Source organism: Anolis sagrei, chromosome 3, assembly GCF_037176765.1.
Source record: "Anolis sagrei isolate rAnoSag1 chromosome 3, rAnoSag1.mat, whole genome shotgun sequence".
In the NCBI taxonomy this organism is placed as follows: domain Eukaryota; kingdom Metazoa; phylum Chordata; class Lepidosauria; order Squamata; family Dactyloidae; genus Anolis; species Anolis sagrei.
The window spans coordinates 14,946,925-14,960,679 of NC_090023.1; positions in this window are offsets into that span (position 1 = coordinate 14,946,925).

Here is a 13,755-nt window from a genome sequence, read left to right on the forward strand (position 1 = left end):
GTTTCTGTGTATTTAATTATCTTTGGCTTTGACTTTTGATTTGTGTCTTGACCTTCCTCTACTATTTTGGTTCTGACTTTCACCTTGGTCCATCTGAGACCACTGCCTATCACCCAGGCCCAAAGGCATGTAACCCCATAGTTTGGGAACTGTTCCATATTTTAGATGCCACATTGAAAATGTGCTTTCCTTTATCCTTGGGAACTGCACTTCTATCAGTAAATAAGCAAGGATATGGGCTACAAACTGAATACAGATTCTCATCATATACGGTGAGATGATAATTCCTGAGATTTATTGATGTTTTGGAACATCAGCATTTGAGTCTGGCAATAAAACAAAAGCCAATGAATTTGGCACAACATTAGTCTGACATGGTCTGTCCCTGACATTTCCTAATCACAAGGGTATTCTGTACCATTTAAAATTTGTGGACTGTCTTTAAGGGAAGCATAATACAGAATGCAGCAATCTAACCTGAAACGTATTAGGGTACAAAGATTAGCATCACCAATTTAAGGATAATGTTTGCGTTTTCTGGTATTCATGTCTTCTGGGGATCCAATTTAACTTAATTTAAAGTAAAATGGATAGGATTCAAGGTTCTGCTCCTTTTAGTACACAATTTTATTTTATGAATTCATAAAAATGAATGCAACCCCTTCTACTCAGGAGTCTTAGTGTCTGCCTCAGAACTGTGCTGATGTTGGCTGTGTCCTCAGAATTCTCTTTTGAGATTTCCATTTTCTTGGGGAAGAGCTCGGTTCAAAGCTGAAGACAAAGAAGCACTTAGAAACAGTTTGCTTAATTAAAATGTGCTATTCTTGGTGCAAAGATCTGATGAGGCTTTAGCTTGGAACTTGGAATTCTGGGTGGCCTCTGTACACATCTGGAAAGTATTTGGAACAAAGTACTTGAGTCTCTTTGTCATGGGCTTCATGTCCCTTTCCAAGATAATCGAGATGCTAATTCCTCAGATATAAGCTACTGCTTTTTTTCCTGGAGATTCTAAGAAAATCTGCTGCCTCCCTTCCTCTCCAGACATGTTGTTGTTAACATCATTTCAACTAATGCAGTGGTTCCCAACTTTTTTTTACTTGGGACCACTTGACTAGGGACTACTTTGACCAGGGACCACTCTCCAACGTTAGTACCAAATGGGTTACAAAACAGTTTTTTGGTCAACTTTAGATTCAGTTTGGTTATTTGGGGTGCTGATTCAGAAAATTGCATTGGATAGACCACATCAGCTCTATTTTCTGGTACAGAACATATGCCACCCAGTAGTTGCCGTCTGCTTGCCCACAGAAAACCATATTTAATAATTTAGTGCTGATGTGGTTGTAGTAATGTTTTGTGGGTAGTCTCACCCCTCCCCGTTGCCTCAGCACTACTTATCGCTCTTGTTGCCATGTGGTTTCGAGGCAACAGTGTAGTAATGGTGAGGCCGTGGACCATATTTGCTCTCCTGAGGACCACAGTTTGAGAGCCACTAAACTAATAGATGGCAACCTTTCAGTATTCTCCTAGGCTCTTCTGATGTGCCATGAGTATGAAAACATCTAGTGACATTATGGTTCCTAGAATGATTGGTGGAACCAGGGACAAAAGGCACTGCATTGTACTATCTAATATTGTTTTTGTGGTGATTAGCAATCTGGGGTTTCTTTCAGACCACAGAAAACTTCCTGGTGTTACTTGAAGAAGTAAAAGATTGAACTGGGAATCTTAGTGAATCATGTGTTCCACCACCAAGCTATGACTCTTTCTATGTTGCAGGTGAAAGTTGTGCAAAGATTCTTATAACAAACTGGCTAAAACAATGGGAAAATTGTATATCTGCATAAGTGATTCCTTTTATTGCAGCTTTCTCTTCTTTGGAAGTAATGTCTAAATACATTTTGCTTTACAATTTGTCAAAAATAGATGACAGCTAATTTTTTTTCATGCAGTTCTTTTAAATACTTATAAATCTAAGTCAATTTTACTTCAGCTTTCATAACTAAAAAGAAGGAAAGGAAAGAAAGGAAAGAAAAATGACCCCAACGGGAGTAGCAAATATGTTCACATGGTTTTGTTTGCTGCAAGGAGGAAAATGTCATTGCTTTCTCACAGTTTGACATAAAAGAGACTGGAGCAATATATACTAGAAGCTAATAATAACCGTGGCCACAAAACCTGCAACTAAAAATGTCCATGGACATAGCTGTAGAGGACAGAGATGATTCAACTCTCACCCTCCTCCCCTTCTGTGGGGCAGAGCCGACTCATTCGCTCTCTCGTATAGCATTTTGAAAAGCCCATAGAACAATCACAAGAGACATCTCCTGGTTAAGTAAAAGCAGCAGGTCTCTGTGTTTTAAAAATAACTTTGAATTCTCAATCACATTTTGGGTCACCTTTTGTGGCTTCAAAACATACTGTGGATCTACTTGTGGAGCAGAATCATACAATGTTCTGTTCCTTTATCATCAAAAGAGCTGTGCAAGGCTGGTTAGGCTGGGGAAGAATAAATGGGCAAAAATCACTCAGTGAGTTTCATGGCTCCCTTGATATTAGAACTTGGATTTCCGCTCAAACTCTGGTCAATTTTCAAACCCAGAGATAAGTGAAATATGGCTATGAGGGCTGCACACTGCCACAAAAGTCTGTGTTTATGGTTTGATTAATTTAGAGAAGTTTTGCCAGCTCTTCAGCTACAAAGGCACTCAAGAGCGGCTTTCAAAATGTTAATTTGCCCTCAGGCTTACAATCTACATAGGATAAATAAGATGCAATGTATAAGGCATGCTGTAGCTGTGTCTTACTGGTTGCCTCCCTCCCACTTGATGGCCAGCACAATTGCAATTGAAGATAGTGGGAGTGTTATCAAAACATCAGGACCCCAAATTGAACTTCAAAATCTACAGTCCCATAAGTGCCAGCAGTGAAGTCCACAGTAACCTTTTCCCCACTTTCAGGCAACTTCTCAGTGAACTTGCCACAAGTTGTGTGGCTTCAATACAATTGGATTGTTCTAGGTTTTTTTTGGGCTATATGGCCATGTTCTAGAGGCATTCTCTCCTGACGTTTCACCTGCATCTATGGGAAGCGTCCTCAGAGGAAGCATCCTCTGAGGATGCTTGCCATAGATGCAGGCAAAATGTCAGGAGGGAATGCCTCTGGAACATGGCCATATAGCCTGAAAAAAACCTACAACAACCCAGTGATTCTGGCCATGAAAGCCTTTGACAATGCATTCAATACAATTGTTTACATTCTGGACTGATCCAGACTATGATTTTAAACCTATGTAATTTTTAAACAACTGTTTTAGTAATTTGATGTTTTAAGTGAATTGTTTTAAGTGTTATTATTGTGTATTATTGCTGCTGGCATTGTTTGCATGCCTGTTGTGAATCCACCCTGACTCCCCCTCTGGAGGTGAGAAGGATAGGATACAAATATGCGAAATAAAAATAGATAAATAAATAAATTGCACAAGCACTATGTACCCACCCCGTGCCCCAGGACATGGTTCTATATATAGTTTAGGAATGACCTTAATTCCTTCACAATGCCCTGGGAGACACATAACAGGATTAGGAAGAGTCACCAAGTTCTTTCCAGATGTTATCTTAATATTTTTCTAGGAATGTTTCCCCATCTTGATTTCCAAATCGGACCCCCTACCTTGGGGATAGCATTCAAAGTGTGCCAACACCCTCAGCATCCATTGTATGATCGGTCAAATCCCATTGTCTTGTTGTGGCCAAGCAGAAACTGATATAGCCTCCTATGTCCCTTTCCTGGACTGACCAAGAACAGTTTGTTAAATCTCCCGCCTCAACTGGAGCCGATTCATAGTAATGATAGACACTGTTCTTGGTGGACCTATCAGAGAGCCTATCCAAGCCGGCACCAATTTGGACTAATTAACAACAAGCACAGCAAAGTCTCTTTGTTTTGAATAACTTTCAAAGCAATATAAATAAAACTATATGCTTGCAATTGTGTTTATGTCAGTCTTTGGAGCGCAGACTCTGCTGGCATTCTCTTTTGGCCAAAGGAAAACAAAGCCTCTGATCTTTGCCTTCATCCCATCTGTATCTTATTCAATCCTTTGAGAAGCTTGGCACACCAGGCCCCAAACCCGAGGCCCGGCGAGTAGCTTACAGTAGCTGGAATCATTCAACAGGAGGGGCTTCCAAGAGCTGCTGGATGACACACGATGGACACCCCTACCATAAGTCAAAGTCAATCTGAAGACAGTTAACAACAACAAATGTTTTGTTCATTTCAGGATATTGCATTATTGAGGTTATCTCTGTTGCTAATAAAGTATGCAAATGAGCCCTATGTTCCAAGGAAAAGATCCTACATCACCATAACCGTTAGCTAGTTGAGACCGCCTATATCGCTTTTTCAAAGTCATTTCAGCTGGATAAACTATTCCCCATTTCCCTTCCTCAGTACTTTTGTGAAATACTGCTGGCATACACAGAATGTCTGCTCCTGCTTCCTTCCACAGAAACAGCTGCATTCCAGCACTGGGCAAAATGTTCTAAACTTACAAAAGCTCTCTAATAACCCCAAGTTCCTGTTTTTCGCTTAGAATTATGAGGATGATGGCAGGATAACAGTACCATATCCACACCCGAAGTGAATTCTTGTATGTTTGCCAGTTTGGTACGAAGGCAAAGTTCCATCCAGTGCACCTTCTCTCATTCCTCCTTTTTTTTGTTAATTTTTTGTTCTGATAAGTTTGTTCAAATCTGAGATCTACAACTTCATTGAGAAAGAAATGTCTGACTGCATCTAAAAATGACTTAGCAAAATGAGGGGGAATACACAGCTTTTCTTATGTTGCAGAACTGCACCTCCTACAGCCCTAGCCAGTGGACCCAACAAAGAATGATGATGGGTGTTGCAGTCCAGCGACATTAGAGACATATATATATATCCTAGGTTGCAGCAGTGGCCAGGGTAGCGTTCACACAATTAAAACTTGTGTACCAGCTGCGCCTGTACCTTGGGAAGTCAGACTTGGCCATGGTGGTCCACGCTCTCGTTACATCTAGGATAGACTACTGCAACACACTCTATGTGGGGTTGCCTTTGAAGACTACTCAGAACCTACAAATAGTCCAATGAGAGGCAACCAGGTTAATAACTGGGGCGGTATACAGGGAGCATACAACACCCATGTTACGCCAGCTCCACTGGCTCCAGTTTGCTACTAGGCACAATTCAAAGTGGCTGGCTTTGTCCTATAAAGCCCTAAACGGCCCTGGCCCAAATTACCTGTCCAAACGCATCTCCCCCTATGAACTATCACAGATATTAGGATCCTCCAGGGAGGCCCTGCTTTCCGTCCCGCCATTGTCACAGGCGCGATTGGTGGGGACGAGAGACAGGGCCTTCTCGGTGATTTCTCCCTGGCTGGTGAGATCAGGTCGGCCCCCTCTCTCCTGTCCTTTAGAAGGATGGTAAAACTTGGCTGTGGGAGCAAGTTTTCAGGACAGGGCAATAAAACGGCAATACGAAAGATTACCAGGCCAATTAGATTTGACACGGATGATTGGGATGGTTTTAAATGGTGTATTTTAATGTTTTGATAAATGTTTTTAATGTTTATGTATGTGTATATGAATTTGTGTCCCAGCATTGGATGTTTGCCGTATATATGCTGTACTCCGCCCTGAATCCCCTTCGGGGTGAGAAGGGCAAATTCTAAATGTTTAAATAAATAAATAAACACACACACACACACACAAACATAAAAGTCAAATATGTATGTATGTAGGGTGGTTGGTTAGTTGGTTGGATGGTTTGTTCCACAAAGGCTCCTACATAGCTTGATGGATCTGGACCAAACTTGGCGCACATACCCTTCATTATGCAACTTAAAATAATTGATATTTTGAACTTTAAGAAATACCCCTTTTGGACCCAGTGCAGGAAAGAAAAGGAACAAAGCAGTTGTGTTGTTGCTAAGTGAAGTGGCCCTTTGTCATATGACTGGGTGATGTGTACGAAGGGAAAGGAGCTTTTCCTACATGGCAGGGGGTTGGACTAGATGGTCCATGTGGTCCCTTCCATCTCTATTATTATATGATTCTATGAAAAGAAGAAAGTAGAAAGAATGAGAAAATGGAGGGAAAGAAAGGAAAGGAAGGAAAGAGGAAGAAGAGGAAAGGAAGGAAGGGGAAAGGTATGAGGGGACGATAAAAATGAGAAAGGAAGGGAAGAAAGAAGAAATGAAGAGAGAAAGAAAAAAGAGAAGTGAAAGAAAAGAAAGAATAGGATGGAAAGTGTTTGAGGAAAAGCCAGGGAAGAAGGAAATAAAGGATGAAAAGAGGAAGGGAGAAAGCATATGAGGGAATTGGAGGAAGGAAAGAAAGAGCCACGAAGAGAGCCTGCACAGCATTGCCAGACCGTGGCCGTAGAAACATTGTAAGTTAGGCCTTCTCAGAGCTGGGGAAGGGAGAAAGCAGTCGGGCATGACACTTTTGACATCCGGGCAACCTTGTTTTTGCTGTTTGGACAACATTTTACTGAATATAATGGGACTTGAGAATCCACAGATGCTGGTATCCATAGGTTGGGTGTGTTTCTGTGTTCTGGAACCAAACCAAACCAGGAGATGCCAAGGGTCCTCTGTAATGATCAGCATATGGATCATGCAAACTGCCACTTTATGCTTTGCATGTCTGGCACATTAAAGCAGACTGCCCAGAACCTGGGAAAACCCCTCAGTCTGAGAGCAAACTAAGAGAAATCTCTTTGTTGTTGCTGTGCCACCACTTCTGGTTTATTAACAACAGCAGCGCTCCAGCGTTATCCAAATACTTTGAAACCACAGGAATGGACCGAGTGCAAACTCCCATTGGATTCTTCCTTCCCTCTGCTCCAAAATGACTTATGTTTTTCTATGTACAGAAGCCAAAAGTTGCATAGCGATGCTGCTCGCTGTTCCCAATTTCTTTGCCTAATTTTCTCAGACGAGGAAGCCTTTGATTCCTATTTTTATTTTTCATCTACTTCAAAATGTCAGTTAATTTGTGTGCACCGAGGCACGCACTCGTTTGCTAATGAATTTTAATGCGTTTCACATGGTGGGTGCTGATATCAAAACACACAGATTCTGAAAAGCTCTTCCAGATTTTGAAGATCTGCAAAAGAGACCAGTTTAGAAGACAGAGCAAAGTAGCTGTCTGACTCTCTGCATAAGGCAGCTTCTTCCTGCATCCTTCAAAATAGATTGAGGACTCTCAGGATCCTGTTTCTGTTTAAATTATTTCAAAGAGAGCCCTTCAACAATAAACCCCGAGGCTAAAATCAGCAGCTTTCTACCAGTAGCACTTATGTATCCTATTATGATAGTCTGTAGGCGTTGTAGCGTGCCTTGAGTGGTGAAAAGAGGAAACTTGAAGTACGATTTCGTTTTTCCAGATGTTTACAAAATTACTCATTTGAACCGAGGAAAATCGTTAATTCCTATTTAAAGCATATATTTCTCGCCTTCCTTTTCGGCTCAAGGATTACCTTCCTGACTGTCGTGGGCTGAAGACTTCACGTCTACTTCAACGTCGTCATTGCGTGCCTTCCAATTGTGTGCTTCCGACTTACGAGATGCCGAAAATACAGACGTGTAGGTGGATACAGCAGTCAATTTGAATCTCCAAAAGCAAAATAAAAACATTTACATCTCTCTGCAAAAAGCAAGAGGCACTACAACACTTTTTTTTTATAAGTTTCCTACCACTGAGTAAGTGAAGAAAAGTTCTGGTCCTCAAATAGACTGATGTATCTCTTCCGTAATATGGTATGAGTCTAATAAGTGAAACTCAGGTGCATCTAAACTTCAGAAGCAAAGGAGTTTGAAACCACTTTAAATGCCATGGCTCAAAGTTATTTATTGTTTTATTATTTGAAGCATTTATTTTCCACCCTTTTCACCCCGAAGGGGACTCAGAGCGGATCACAGAACACATACACGGCAAACATTCAATGCTGTTAAACAGACAGGACAGACAACAGATAGAGGGATATGTCGGCATTTTACCCAACTTTGTTGCGCAGCAAGTGGATCTTAGCCACATCCCATGCACAAGACACACAGACAAGAGTAGAAATGAACAGAAAAATCTTTACTCTTAATAGCAGAGATGAAATACAAACTTGCAATCTTACATACAAAAATTGGAAAAAGGCTGAAATCAGTAAGCAAAGTCTCTTTCAACACTGCATTTATGCCAGGAAAAAAAATACACCAGTTGATCCTGGTGTTTTTACCCAATTCTTTGTAAGTCAAACTGGGTCCAAAATAAATAGGTGATTCATTGAAATTTCCTTGCTTGTGTTTTCTCCAGAAATTCAGGACATCCAAGGCATGAAGGCCTTAAAAGGCTGGCTAAAGGAGCATCTACATTGCAGAATAAATGCAATCTGATGCCATAATAATAATAATAATAATAATAATAATATCTTGCTTTCTCCTTTTAATGAGACTCAAAACTGCTAGCAATATGAAAAACAGTACAGATGACTGTGTTGTTGAAGTCTTTCATGACTGGAATCACCAGGTCGCTGTGAGTTTTCTAGACTATATGGCTATGTTCCAGAAGCATTCTCTCCTGACGTTTCTCCGACATCTATGACAGGCATCCTCAGAAATAGTGAGGTCTGTTGGAAACTAGGCAAGTGAGGTTTATATATCTGTGGAATGTCCAGGGTGGGAGAAAGAAGGCAGGAAGCAGCCAGGCTTTGAAGCTGCAAGGCTATTCAAGGCTTATCAAGCTGGCCAATTGCAACATTGACACTTGTCTCCAACCAACAAGAGTCCTTTCTCCCAACCTGGGAGAAATAATATAATAGTAATAATATATAATAGTAATATAATAGTAATAATATATAATAGTAATATAATAACATAACATCTATATAAATAAAAATGTTATGTTCATTTGTGGGATTAACATAACTCAAAAACCACTGGGTGAATTGACACCAAATTTGGACACAATACACATATCAGGCCAACGAGTGACCATCACTCATCAAAACACTGAAAAACACAGCGGAAAAGACTTAAAAAGCCAAATAAATAAATAAATACATTACAATGCATGCATAAAACCACATTTATACACATATACACATACATATGCACACACTGCTTGGGGTGAGAAAAGTGGTATATAAATACTGTAAATAAATAAATATACACATACTGAGCCACAGCAATGCGTGGCAGGGGATGGCTAGTTAGTAATATAAATATAACAATATCATAGAATCAAAGAGTTGGAAGAGCCATCATGGGCCATCTAGTCCAACCCCATTCTGCCAAGAAGCAGGAATATTGCATTCAAATCACCTCTGACAGATGGCCATTCAGCCTCTGCTTAAAAGCCTCCAAAGAAGGAGCCTCCACCACACTCCAAGGCAGAGAGTTCCACTGCTGAACGGCTCTCACAGTCAGGAAGTTCTTCCTCATGTTCAGATGGAATCTCTTTTCTTGTAGTTTGAAACCATTGTTCCTTGTCCTAATCTCCATGGAAGCAGTAAACAAGCTTCCCCCCCCCCCGCCCCCCCGTGGCTTCCTCTCACATATTTATACATGGTTATCATATCTCCTCTCAGCCTTCTCTTCTTCAGGCTAAACATGCCCAGCTCCTTAAGCCGCTCCTTATAGGGCTTGTTCTCCAGACCCTTGATCATTTTAGTCGTCCTCCTCTGGACACATTCCAGCTTGATATAAATATAATAATTTAATATAACAATTTTATAACAATGTTGGTAATATAAATAAACAATATAATATAACAACAAGGCAGCAGGAGACGATGGGATCCCAGCTGAACTGTTTAAAATCCTAAAAGATTATGCTGTCAAGGTGATGCATGCCATATGCCAGCAAATATGGAAAACACAAGAATGGCCATCAGACTGGAAAAAAAATCCACTTATATCCCCATACCAAAAAAGGGAAATGCGAAAGACTGCTCAAACTTCCGTACAGTGGCCCTTATTTCTCATGCCAGTAAGGTAATGCTCAAGATCCTGCAAGGAAGACTCCAGCAATACATGGAGCGAGAGTTGCCAGATGTTCAGGCTGGGTTTAGAAAAGGCAGAGGAACGAGAGACCAGATTGCCAATATCCGCTGGATAATGGAGAAAGGCAGGGAGTTTCAGAAAAACATCTACTTCTGCTTCATTGACTATTCTAAAGCCTTTGACTGTGTGGATCATAATAAATTGTGGCAAGTTCTTAGTGAGATGGGCATCCCAAGCCACCTTGTCTCTCTCCTGAGGAATCTGTACAAGGACCAAGTAGCAACAGTCAGAACTGACCACGGAACAACAGACTGGTTCCAGATTGGGAAAGGCGTACGGCAAGGCTGCATCCTCTCACCCAACCTTTTTAACTTGTATGCAGAACACATCATGCGAGGATGTGCGGGGCTGGATGAATGCAAAGCTGGGGTGAAAATTGCTGGAAGAAACATTAACAACCTCAGATATGCAGATGACACCACTCTGATGGCCGAAAGCGAGGAGGAGCTGAGGAGCCTTCTAATCAAGGTGAAAGAAGAAAGCGCAAAAGCCGGGTTGCAGCTAAACGTCAAAAAAACCAAGATTATGGCAACAAGAATGATTGACAACTGGGAAATAGAGGGAGAAAATGTGGAGGCCGTGACAGACTTTGTATTTCTAGGTGCAAAGATTACTGCAGATGCAGACTGTGGCCAGGAAATCAGAAGACACTTACTTCTTGGGAGGAGAGCAATGTCCGGTCTCGATAAAATAGTAAAGAGTAGAGACATCAGACTGGCAACAAAGATCCGCCTAGTCCAAGCCATGGTATTCCCTGTAGTCACCTACGGATGTGAAAGCTGGACCTTAGGGAAGGCTGAGCGAAGGAAGATCGATGCTTTTGAGCTGTGGTGTTGGAGGAAAGTTCTGAGAGTGCCTTGGACTGCGAGAAGATCCAACCAGTCCATCCTCCAGGAAATAAAGCCCGACTGCTCACTGGAGGGAAAGATACTAGAGACAAAGCTGAAGTACTTTGGCCACATCATGAGGAGACAGGAAAGCCTAGAGAAGACAATTATGCTGGGGAAAGTGGAAGGCAAAAGGAAGAGGGGCCGACCAAGGGCAAGATGGATGGATGGCATCCTTGAAGTGACTGGACTGACTTTGAAGGAGCTGGGGGTGGTGACGGTCGACAGGGAGCTCTGGCGTGGGCTGGTCCATGAGGTCATGAAGAGTCGGAGACGACTGAACGAATGAACAACAACAATATTATATTATATATAATAAATATAATAATATATAATTAATATATTATTAATTGTATATTATTATATTGTTTATTTATATTACTAACATTGTTATAAAATTGTTATATTAAATTATGATATTATTATATTTATATTGTTATATTTATATTACTAACTACAATAAAATATAATAAATATAATATAATATTAATATATTAATATAATGAATATAATGTAATAATATATACAATATATTAATAAATATAATGTAATATAATAATGTGATCTGTATTATTAGACTTGTATAATTAGACTTGTCAGCAGCCTATGATACTGTGAACCACCGCCTCCTCCTGAGAAAAATGTATAATATCACAAAGGACTACCACCTCACCTGCCTCATAGGAAACCTGCTACAAAACAGGAGCTTTTTTTGTTGAGTTCCAGGGCCAGAGAAGCAGATGGCGGAAACAGAAGAACGGCCTGCCTCAGGGGAGCATGCTTGCTCCATCCATGTTCAACATCTACACAAATGACCAGCCACTACCAGAAGGGACAGAGAGTTTCATCTATGCTGACGATCGTGCCATTACTGCTCAAGCAGGGAGCTTTGAGATGGTAGAACAGAAGCTCTCCGAAGCTCTAGGTGCTCTTACTGCCTATTACAGGGAAAACCATCTGATCCCTAATCCATCTAAAACACAGACATGCGCCTTTCACCTTAAGAACAGACACGCATCCCGAGCTCTGAGGATTACCTGGGAAGGAATCCCACTGGAGCATTGCAGCACACCCAAATACCTGGGAGTCACTTTGGACCGTGCTCTGACCTACAAGAAGCACTGCCTGAACATCAAACAAAAAGTGGGCGCTAGAAACAACATCATACGAAAGCTGACTGGCACAACCTGGGGATCACAACCAGACACAGTGAAGACATCTGCCCTTGCGCTATGCTACTCTGCTGCTGAGTATGCATGCCCAGTGTGGAACACATCTCATCACACTAAAACAGTGGATGTGGCTCTTAATGAGACATGCTGCATTATCACGGGGTGTCTGTGCCCTACACCACTGGAGAAATTACACTGTCTAGCCGGTATTGCACCACCTGACATCCGCCGGGAAGTAGCAACCAGTAGTGAAAGGACCAAGGCAGAGACATCTCCAGCTCATCCCTTGTTTGGGCATCAGCCAGTACGTCAACGACTTAAATCAATAAATAGTTTTCTAAGATCTACAGAGACACTCGCTGGAATATCCCAGCAAGTGAGAGTCCAAAAGTGGCAGGCTCAAACCCAGAACCTCAATCAAAGGCTGATACCAAATGAGAGACTCCCCCCTGGGCACACAGAAAACTGGGCGAATTGGAAGGCGCTGAACAGACTGCGCTCTGGCACCACGAGATGCAGAGCCAACCTTCAGAAATGGGGCCACAAAGTGGAATCCACGACATGCGAGTGTGGAGAAGAGCAAACCACTGCCCATCTGCTGCAATGCAACCTGAGCCCTGCTACATGCACAGTGGAGGACCTTCTTGCAGCGACCCCAGAGGCACTCCAAGTGGCCAGATACTGGTCAAAGGACATTTAACCAAATACCAAATTTACAAAATCTGTGTGGTTTTTTTTTTCTTTTTCTTTTTCTTTTTAATCTCTGCGTTTGTTTTGCTCTGTTAGAATTGTAATACAATGGTTGCTGATGACACGATAAATAAATAAAAAAAATCTGTATTATTATATAATATAGGGATCCTAAAGTGGTGCCGAACTTATTTTTTATTTGTCGTGTCAGGGCAATTAGTCAATTATATTACATTTGTAACAGAACAAAGCAAACAAACACAAAAAATTGTGAGTTTGGTAGTTGATTAAATGTCCTTTGACCAGTATCTGGCCACTTGGAGTGCCTCTGGTGTTGCTGCAAGAAGGTCCTCCATTGTGCATGTAGCAGGGCTCAGGTTGCATTGCAGCAGGTGGTCAGTGGTTTGCTCCTCTCCACACTCGCATGTCGTGTATTCCACTTTGTAGCCCAATTTCTTATGGTTGGCTCTGCATCAGCCGTAAAAGGGGGAAAATGTGTGACCCCATTTCTTGAGGTTGGCTTTGCATCTCATGGTGCCAGAGCGCAGTCTGTTCAGCGCCTTCCAAGTCGCCCAGTTTTCTGTGTGCCCAGGGGGGAGTCTCTCATTTGGTATCAGCCATTGGTTGAGGTTCTGGGTTTGAGCCTGCCACTTTTGGACTCTCGCTTCCTGAGGTGTTCCAGGGAGTGTCTCTGTAGATCTTAGAAAACTATTTCTTGATTTAAGTCATTGACGTGCTGGCTGATGCCCAAACAGGGGATGAGCTGGAGATGTCACTGCCTTGGTCCTTTCACTATTGGTTGCTACTTCCTGGTGGATGTCAGATGGTGCAATACCGGCTAAACAGGGTAATTTCTCCAGTGGTGTAGGGCACAGACAACCCGTGATAATGCGGCATGTCTCATT